The sequence below is a fragment of the Eurosta solidaginis genome, chromosome 1, assembly GCF_040869045.1.
Source record: "Eurosta solidaginis isolate ZX-2024a chromosome 1, ASM4086904v1, whole genome shotgun sequence".
NCBI classification, from domain to species: domain Eukaryota; kingdom Metazoa; phylum Arthropoda; class Insecta; order Diptera; family Tephritidae; genus Eurosta; species Eurosta solidaginis.
In genome coordinates, this window is record NC_090319.1 from 368579324 (window position 1) to 368590412 (window position 11089).

The 11089-nt window shown below is 34.8% G+C and overlaps 2 pseudogenes; one reads left to right on the forward strand and one right to left on the reverse strand.

The window, feature by feature from the left end:
* The first annotated feature begins 9097 nt into the window (after positions 1 to 9097).
* LOC137244981 (piercer of microtubule wall 1 protein-like) lies at positions 9098 to 9428 on the forward strand (annotated as a pseudogene).
* A 449-nt stretch (positions 9429 to 9877) lies between these two features.
* Positions 9878 to 10208, reverse strand: LOC137244986 (piercer of microtubule wall 1 protein-like; annotated as a pseudogene).
* Positions 10209 to 11089: the final 881 nt, after the last annotated feature.

Below are 11089 nucleotides of genomic sequence, written 5' to 3' on the forward strand. Positions count from 1 at the left end.
TAGGCAATTGTCTGTGGAAGTGTCACTCACATATACACGCGCATATGAGAAGATATACACGTGCGTCTCTAGTTATAATTTTATAGCAGTAACTAAGTAAATTCTGGAAACGCCTAGAAGTATGGAACGAGGAAATCGAAGAGTATAAAAAAGCGCAATCTGAGCAATCAGCAATCAGTTTGATTTTAGCAAGCTATCAGTTGCGAAATATAAGTGTTATTGTGAAGTACTTTAATAAAGGCCATTTTGCATCAAATTACGCCCAGACATTTCGTCTACTTAAAATACAATGCCAGGTGAAATTGACGCTGTTTATTCAGAGTGGCCATTTTCTATATCTATATCTATATCTCTATACTAATATATATTTTTAAAGCCGTTTTTTTCTGGACCGCAAAGCTCGAGAACGGCTGAACCGATTGAGATGAAATTTTGAACATAGATTTGGTGGTGGCTCGAAATGGTTATAGGCTAAAAAAACTGCAAGGATTTAGAAAGGTTTTTGAGATATCGACCAAATCGTGGACCTAGGTAATCCTGGGATGTGTTTGTACAATATGGGTATCAAATTGAAGCTGTTTATGAGTACTTTGATACAGGGTATTTTTCGTACCCCTGGGTGACTACGGTCTCAAGATATAGGCCAAAACGTGGATCCGGGTACCCCTAGAATGTGTTTATAGAATATGGATAACAAATAAAACTGTTTATAGTGCTTTAGTAGAGGGTAATTTTCATACCCCTGCGTGACTAGGGTCTCGAGATATGGGCCAATACGTGGGCCCGTGTACGCCTAGACAGTGTTTATACAATATGAATAACAAATGAAAGCTGTTGATTAGTGCTTTAGTACAGGGTAATTTTCATACCTATTTGTGACTAGAGTCTCGAGATATAGACCAAAACGTGGATCAGTGTAATACTAGGATGTGTTTTTACATTATGGGTATGAATTTGGAGCTGTTGATGTGTGCTTTAGTACAGAGTATTTTTTATACCGCTGGGTGACAAGGGTCTAGAGATATAGGCCAAAACGTGAACCCGGATACCCCTAGAATGTGTGTGTAATATGGATATCAAGTGAAAGCTATTGCTGAGAGCTTTAAAGTAATGGGACTGGAATAAAATACATACCACCCTCTGGGACTGGCAATTAGGGATAAAGACGAACGAGAAGAACTTGAGAGAAGAGAAAAGAGGGAAGGAGAAGGAAACTGAGAAAAAGATAGAGTGAGACGAAGATAGAGATAGATGAAGCGAAAAAGACGGAGGGAGGGGTGAATGAAAGGATTAAGAAAAAGTAAAGAGGGGGGAGGGCACCCCAGCGGGTTAGGGGGTCAGAATATACCCGCGGTAGGTATGCTTGTCGTAAGAGGCGACTAAAATAGCAGATTCAAGGGGCTGTGTAGCGCAACCCTTCAGGTTACCAGCGCAACATATAGTTTCTCCAAACCCAATTTTCAACCTCACCTATCGGCGGCGAATCCTGTTTCACTAACAGACGAAGCTCTGGCGACACCAAGCTCCTCATGGAACTTGGGGGTGGGGAGGGAGGGGATGGCCTGAAGGTTTAATGTGGCCACATAAATCGTTCCCGAGATGGTCAGGCTAGCACCTTAATGGTGCTGTGGTACCGGAGCGTACCGGATCTGTATCCGGCAAAGGATAACACTCCCCAAAGCCTTCGGGGAGCAACCTTATCGCTACAACAACAACAACAGGGGGGAGGGCAGAGTTAGACGGAAAAAGCTTATTAAAATTTTTGCAGATAGGCCAAATTTAGGGCAGAACAATGTCTGCAGGGTCTGGTAGTTTAGAAATAAAGATGAAAAAAATTAAAACTTTTTTAATTTTTTGCTTTATCACTTGACTGGTAAAACACGCCCAAAATGTTAAGAGCTGTGTTAATCCGGAGGGCGAACTTTAATATTATAACCCCTTAATTTAAAAAATACAGTTTACATGTATACGGTGCACGTTACAAACGTTTCCATAAGCTTGCATGAGTTTAAATTTTTGACAGCGCACGTACCCGCTTAGTTGAAAACATTGATTGAAAAAACTAAAATTTAGCAAATGTTTGTTCTAATTACCTTTTAGTTTTTAATAATATTAATCAACGTCGCATAATTTCGCTCTTCGCTTTCATTGTGTTCACCTTCATGTAATTACGAGGATTCTATTTTTAACGAGGCGAAGTTCATCGTGTTTATTTCGCGGCGTCAGGGCATTGTGTTTCAAGCATTATTTTTCTCTTAATAAAAGCTGATGCAATCATATCTGTTTACATTATTATTATTTTAAATGAAAAAAATGTTTTTACAAAAGTTCATTCAAAATTCGGCTGCCCTTCAGCTTTGCTGCAACTTGCATGCGACAGATTACAATAGTCAACTTTAAAACTAAAGTCAACTAAAACAAGTAAGGACGGGACTGTCTTCGGCACGATTTTTAAGATAAATATAAAATAAACAAGTAAGGACGGGACTGTCTTCGACTGTGCCGAAGACTTCATACCTTTCATGAATGGAGCTGAACAATAATCTTATCCCATTCGTAACCTACGAATAATCGGATATATAAGATAAGAAATATATAGTGAAGAGATCTACATACCTAAACGATTTTTAAGATAAATATAAAATAAAAAATAGGTAGGTACTTTGTGTGAGGATGCAAAGTTTCAGGTTTTTTGTGGTCTGCGTGTAAAAACTATGACTACGAATCACGTATTTCAACAATATATGACGTAAACGTAACTATCTGATGAAATTTTATGAATTTTGAAGCTTCTAGCCGTAAAAAAGGGACAAAAAAATACAGTTTTAATGGGGTATATAATATATGTACCACCGACCTCTATGATTTTTTCAGATAACAATATATGCTATATACGTAACCATTTGGTGAAATTTGAAGCTTCTAGCTGTTAAAATGGGGCAGAAATTGGGCAAAGTTTCTTATCTGAACAATCGGTTATATGAGATATATACTATATATACCACCGATCTCAATGATTTTTTCAGACATCAATATATGCTATACACGTAACCATTTGGTGAAATTTTAAGCTTCTAGCTGTTAAAATGGGGCCGAAATCGCAAAAAAAATATATATATACTATATATAGTATATATACCATCATATATATATTATACATATCACCGATCTCTATGATTTTTTGACACAACAATATATACTATATACGTAAGCAATCGTTGAAATTTGAAGCTGTTAAAATGGGGTAGAAATTGCGCAAAGTTTCTTATCTAAACAATCGGTTGTATGAGATATATACTATATAAACAACCGATCTGTATGATTTTTTCAGACAACAATATATGCTATATACGTAAGTATTCGGTGAAATTTGAAGCTTCTAGCTGTTAAAATGGGGCTAAAATTTGCGAAAATATATATTATATATACTATATATACCACCATATATATACTATATATACCACCGATCTTTATGATTTTTTCAGACAACAATATATGTTATATACCTAAGCATTCGTTAAAATTTGAAGCCTCTAGCTCTTAAAATGGGGCAGTAATTACGAAAATTTCCTTATCTGAACAATCGGCTGTGGGGGATATATACTATATATACGACCGATCTCATCAATTTTTTCAGGCTACAATATGGGCAATATACGAAATTATATGGTGAAGTTTGAAGCTTCAATCTGTTAAATTGAGTATGATATGACAAAAATCCTCTTTTTCTGAAAAATCGGTTGTATGGAGGAGATATGCTATAGTGGTCCGATCCGGCCGGTTCCGACAAATGTCTAATCGGACACCCAAATTTTATCAAGATATCCCAAAAATTGAGGGACTAGTTTGCATACAAACAGACAGACAGACAGAAGGACAGACGGACATGGCTAAATCAACTCAGCTCTTCATCCTGATTGTTTCGGTATACTTAATGGTGGGTATATCTATTTTCCTTTAAGGACTTACAATTTTGGGTTTCGTGACGAAATTAATATACTATTTCATTTTCATGAAAGGTATAAAAATAGGTAGGTACTTTGTGTGAGGATGCAAAGTTTCACTTTTTTGTCGTCTGCATGTAAAAACTATGACTACGAATCACGTATTACAACAATATATGACGTAAACGTAAGTATTTGATGAAATTTTAAGCTTCTCTCCGTTAAAATGGGGCTGAAATGGCGAATATATATATATACATATATATACTATATATACTACAGATCTCTATGATTTTTGCAGACATCGATATATGTTATATACGTAAGCATTCGTTGAAATTTGAAGCCTCCAACTCTTAAAATGGGGCAGTAATTACGAAAAGTTTCTTATCTGAACAATCGGTTGTATGAGATATATACTGTATGTATCACCGATCTCATCCATTTTTTTCAGACAACAATATGTGCATAATACGAAAGCATTTGGTGAAGTTTGAAGCATCAATCTGATAAATTGAGGAAGATATGACAAAAATCCTCTTTTTCTGAAAAATCGGTTGTATGGAGGATATATGCTACAGTGGTCCGATCCGGCCGGTTCCGACAAATGTCTTTTCGGAACACCTGCTCACCAAATTTTATCCAGATATCTCAAAATTTGAGGGATTAATTTGCATACAAACAGACAGACGGACAGACGGGCATGGCTAAATAAACTCAGCCCTTCATCCTGATTATTTCGGTATATTTAATGGTGGGTCTATCTATTTTACTTTAAGGACTTACAATTTTGAGATTCGTGCCAAAGTTAATATACCATTTCATTTTCATGAAAGTTATAAAATTTATTTGAACAAGATGAGATTCAGATGTATTTGTGCGAGATCGATGAAAACATCCCATGTCAAAACAATGCAATCATTGATATCTAGGATGAACTTAACGCGGTAATTCTATACGAAAGCATGACGCTGCTAATACATGTCCAAAAATATTGAGAGGTGTATCAGAAGACGCGTTTCGGATCCAGGATCGCGATTCCGAAGACGGAAGACAAAAATTTTACGTGTATCAAAATATTTTAACGAATAACCGAAAAAAAATCCCGGCGTACTGCGAAACCGGGGTGGGATCCCTACACTCAGAGAAAAACGCTGTTCTAATCCAGCACCACCGGACTCAATTCAAGATTTTCATGTTCTTACTTTTTTGTTCTTGAAACACGACCGACCTGTTCTCAAAACAACAACCTTGTTCTTGAAGTGACAACCATTTTCTTGAAAAGAGAACGACTGGTCTTAAAATATGAACAAATGTTCTATTAATGAGAACAATGTTCTTAAATTAAGAACAATGTTCTTAATCTAAGTTCAAGTAAAAAGAAACGGTAAAATTCGTGTGTACTACAAAATTAAATACAACATTTGGCAAAGCTATTAAGCAATCGTAGAGGCCCAGCGGTTATGGTTGTGGTTGCGAACGCGTGGCGCGAGTTCGACCACCGTCAAACTCTAAAATTTTTTAAAGCAATTTTTTAACTTTTATTTTTCGTTCAATTATTTTTCCATTCACTTATGCCCAGATAATTCTCAAACTTGTTATGAAATGTTTTAGGTATATATGCAGATTACATCTTCAAATAAGAATAATTTTTCAATAAGAGAAACATAAGAAAAAATGCATATTACGCATTTTTTTCTTAAATTTTTGGACTATAGTAAAAATTTTTTTGTTATAAATATTTTTTATTTATGACAAAAAAATTATTATTAATAAAAAATAAATGGGTACCATTGAAAAAAATACTTTCCCCTCCCATCAATGTTCAAGCCCAAACCGTTCTTGAATTGAGAACGAAAAATGTTAAATCGACCACAAATTTTTCTCAAAGCGTGAGAACGAAAAATCTTATTTTAAGCACAAATAGTGGTGGAAATGAGCACAGAAGGTTCACACATCAATACCAAACTGGTCATAAAATACGAACGGTGTGCTTGGAAAAACTGTTCTTAAAATAAGCCCATCGGTCACGAGTTAAGAAAAAACGTACTTAATAGACTTTTATCAACGAATGTTCTTAATTTTGAACTTGTTTCGTACGTTTTAGAACGATTTTTTCTCTGAGTGTAGTATTTTTGCACCGAACAACTTTCTGCATTGGCGGACTTCGGCCGCTCTTATAACAAATTACCCTCGGTGGGTCCAACACCAAAATTATATACGCGCAAAATACTTGTGTTCATTTTTTTTGGGGTACGCCAAGTGATCAAACAACCACATGAAATTTTTTAATTTCTCTTTTTTTTACCTCTTTTTTCGGATTCGCGATCCTGCATCCAAAAGGTTCCTTTTGATACCCTTCTTGATATTTTTGGAAGTTTATTAAGAGTGTCATGCTGTCGTTCGTATAGCATTACCCTTAACGCTAAATACAGAGAATATGGTCAAATGTATCTATTGAACTCTGTCAAAATCTTTAATATGGCATATCTTAACTTGCCGATTACTGATGGGAAGCAGTCGAGATACGTTATATGAATAATGGCTTGCCAAAGCCCCGTCAAACTCTTGGGCAGTGAGGGTTCGAGCTCTAAAAATAATAAATACGCGCTTTGCGGTATTAAATTTAGGCCTTCATACAAAGAATTATTTTTCGCAATAGAAATATAAGAAAGACGATCAACTCCTACAACTGTAGTATATTTAATTTTTATGGTATATATTAAATTATCTGTGCAGTAAACTTCGAGCCACGTCGATGTCTATGCTTCTCCCGGATTCCAAAAGCGTGCGTCAATTATACGTCTTAACTAACCAAGAGGAATGAAAACCTCTAAGAAGGATAGTGCTGGAAATGGGGCAGCCATTATATCGATAGCAAGATGTGATAGTCTTATTAACCAATTGCGACAGTTCAACTTCACTGACTTTGAAAACTTGAGTATCGAAAATAAAACTACCTTGCTACATAATACCCTGTCAAATGCAATGGCCACACTGACATACTCCAAAGAAGTCAGTCTTAAGCTTATGAACAAGTGGTACGATTTGGAACTTTAAAATTTGAACAAACTTAAAATATATCTGTACAAAGTCGCTATAACAAATGGGGAATGGAATAAATATATCGCTATAAAACGTAAATATAAACAGCTTATTAAAATTAAAACAGCGAAGTATATGCAACACAAAATCGATTGTAATGTTGATGACAGCACGGCCATGTGGAAAAACTTAAAGAATTGCATTAGCATGGCTAAAGAAAATAATGGCATTCTAAAAATAATAATGAACGACCAACCTTATAATGAGGAAAGTGAAATAGCGCAGTATTTAAATGATTACTTTATTGACAGTATATTAGAGATCAGCCTGCATATCCCGGTTATTTCCGTTAATTATGATAGTGCCCTAGGTGTGCAAAATTACACAAATGCTTTTATGTTTCAAAAAGTTTCTGCAACTGACGTACTTGAAATAGTAAGCAGATTCAGAAACAAAATTTGAGGGAAAAAGCTCATTTCGGAAGGAGTTATTAAAGACCCCATAACCTATACGGGTTTTTTTTACGCTGAAATTGTTAACGAAAGTTTAAGTTATGGAAATCGTTCGGAGTTGTGCCGATTGAAAAGGTTAAAAATACCATTGAAGCGGATGAGATCAGACCTATTAATACGTTACAATGTGACGAGAAAATACTAGAAACAGTGGTAAAAAACCAGCTTGTAAAATACTTAGAAGATAAAGAAATTATTATCCCCCAACAATCTGGTTTCCGAAGCAAGCATTCCTGTGAAAGTAATTTAAGTTTAGTTATAGCGAACTGGAAAGAAGACCTAAGCAGGAATAAACATATTTTAACGAACTTACTGCAAATCCTCTTATTTGCAACCTTCTGCTAAGTTCGAATCACTAAACTGTTGAATAAATAAATCCAATAATAGTACTGCTATTGCTCGCTAGATAGCGTCTTAAATCCAACTTATTTTCGCGCCTCTACTGTTGCTGCCTTTTATAGTGTTTGGTTTACTCGTTGACATTTCTAGGCGGTTCTGTTCTAGATTCTACTAGTTGGTTATCTGCTATAAGTTTCTCAGCTATAACTACAGATGCACAATTTTTATAGCTTCTCTTACAGCTCATGCGTGTTTGTTTGTGAGCGACACTTCCACAATTATAATTGCATATCTCAGATAAGATATCTGCATGTGTTTGTGCGTTGCTTCTCCGCTGCGTGTACGTACATATGTCTAGACATAATGATTGAATTATTCATGTGCATACATTCACTGCTTAGCAACGGCTTAGAGATGACAGTATCCCTTAGTGTTGCTAATATTCACTACACTGCCCTCCACAAATTTGGACGGAACACCTTTCCGCCGGTGAAGGTTGTATGGCAGTACCAAATCTCCCTCCCGGGAACCTTCCGAATTATTTTCCTTGTCGTATCTGTGTTTCAACTTACTACTAATTACCCTGGGCCGTTCCTTTACACTCTGTTGTTTATTTTACCGTATAATGTTATCGATACAATTTGTTATCGATTTTGAAAAATTTCTATTTGGGTTGTCATAGAATCAAAAGTTTTTTTGTTTCAAATTTAGTATGACAATGATACCCAACATGTGTGGTACCGATGACACTTAGTTTTTAAAGTTTTAAAATACATATAATTAAAGTGATGTTTTTGTTTTTACTCAAATACATGTTTGTGTATGTATGTGCTTTCTGTGTGCTTAAAACATTTGTTGACTTTTTAACTCTATACATACATATATGTACTAGTTATTAACTTTTATTTAGTATTTTCTAATAATGTAAACAATTTTTTTGTTTGTTGTTGAAAATAGATTTCGCTCTTGAAAATGATAGGATGACTAGCGAAACGTCGGTCTGTAACAGTGAATAAACTTGTTTTATTTGCACTGACAACGCAATAGGTCAAGTATCCTTGCATAATATTATAAAAAAAGTTTGTTTTGTCAATAACTTCATTGATACGAAAACTCTGAAAATCAGGCAAGCAAATACAAATTTCAGCAGAATTTTTATTTACATTTTTTTTTATTTTTTTATAATTGTCCTTGCTATTTTAAACAGCTTATAATATTTTCGAAGTCATAAATCGCATACGAAGCTATCAATCAAGGATGTGTAAGAATTGGATTGATCGTTTGGAAACCTTTAATCCCGAAATCGAATAAAATAAAAATCAAATGTCCTTGTGAGTATTTACATAGTAGTTTGAAAAAATAGTGGAAGCCGATTTGCATATAAAACAAAATTTCATTTTCAGACAACTTCAAGAGCTATGGCGTTGAGACGGACAAGAATACCATGTATCGCACTTCCAATTCCGAATACGGCTATTACGCCCCGAATGCCTACACAATACCAACACGTTACTTTCCGAGTTCACAGAAATTCTCTAATTAGCTTCATCGATGCGGCATATATCGCAATTTCACGCTTAACACTTAAGGGATCGTGTGTATTTTTGAATATCTCTTTGAACACAATTAACCGCTAAAATAGTTTTTAAATTATTTAGTGGTATTGAAATTAACATGTTGCTGCGTATTAATTAAACATGTTTTAGGTATTGTTTGTCCAAACATAAAGTAATGCTTTAATATATTATGGCGTAAATGGGTTAAGAAGCTCAAACGGAGAGGCATTTTGTTCTAATTATTTGTGCTTGAAACGGCAGAGCTGAGCCATTTACTTTCCCTACAAAATGCCTCTCAGTTTGAGCTTCTTAACCCATTTACGCCATAATATATTAAAGCATTACTTTATGTTTGGACAAACAATACCTAAAACATGTTTAATTAATACGCAGCAACATGTTAATTTCAATACCACTAAATAATTTAAAAACTATTTTAGCGGTTGTGTTCAAAGAGATATTCAAAAATACACACGATCCCTTAAGTGTTAAGCGTGAAATTGCGATACATGCCGCATCGATGAAGCTCATTCGAGAATTTTTGTGAAAGCGGAAAGTAACGTGTTGGAATTGTGTAGGCATTCGGGGCACAATAGCCGTATTCGGAATTGGAAGTGCGATACATGGTATTCTTGTCCGTCTCAACGCCATAGCTCTTGAAGTTGTCTGAAAATGAAATTTTGTTTTATATGCAAATCGGCTTCCACTATTTTTTCAAACTACTATGTAAATACTCACAAGGACATTTGATTTTTATTTTATTCGATTTCGGGATTAAAGGTTTCCAAACGATCAATCCAATTCTTACACATCCTTGATTGATAGCTTCGTATGCGATTTATGACTTCGAAAATATTATAAGCTGTTTAAAATAGCAAGGACAATTATAAAAAAGATTAAAAAAATGTAAATAAAAATTCTGCTGAAATTTGTATTTGCTTGCCTGATTTTCAGAGTTTTCGTATCAATGAAGTTATTGACAAAACAAACTTTTTTTATAATATTATGCAAGGATACTTGACCTATTGCGTTGTCAGTGCAAATAAAACAAGTTTATTCACTGTTACAGACCGACGTTTCGCTAGTCATCCTAGCATTTTCAAGAGCGAAATCTATTTTCAACAACAAACAAAAAAATTGTTTACATTATTAGAAAATACTAAATAAAAGTTAATAACTAGTACATATATGTATGTATAGAGTTAAAAAGTCAACAAATGTTTTAAGCACACAGAAAGCACATACATACACAAACATGTATTTGAGTAAAAACAAAAACATCACTTTAATTATATGTATTTTAAAACTTTAAAAACTAAGTGTCATCGGTACCACACATGTTGGGTATCATTGTCATACTAAATTTGAAACAAAAAAACTTTTGATTCTATGACAACCCAAATAGAAATTTTTCAAAATCGATAACAAATTGTATCGATAACATTATACGGTAAAATAAACAACAGAGTGTAAAGGAACGGCCCAGGGTAATTAGTAGTAAGTTGAAACACAGATACGACAAGGAAAATAATTCGGAAGGTTCCCGGGAGGGAGATTTGGTACTGCCATACAACCTTCACCGACGGGAAGGTATTCCATCCAAATAGGTGGAGGGCAGTGTAATGAATATTAGCAACACTAAGGGGTACTGTCATCTCTAAGCCGATGCTAAGCAGTGACTGTATGCACATCA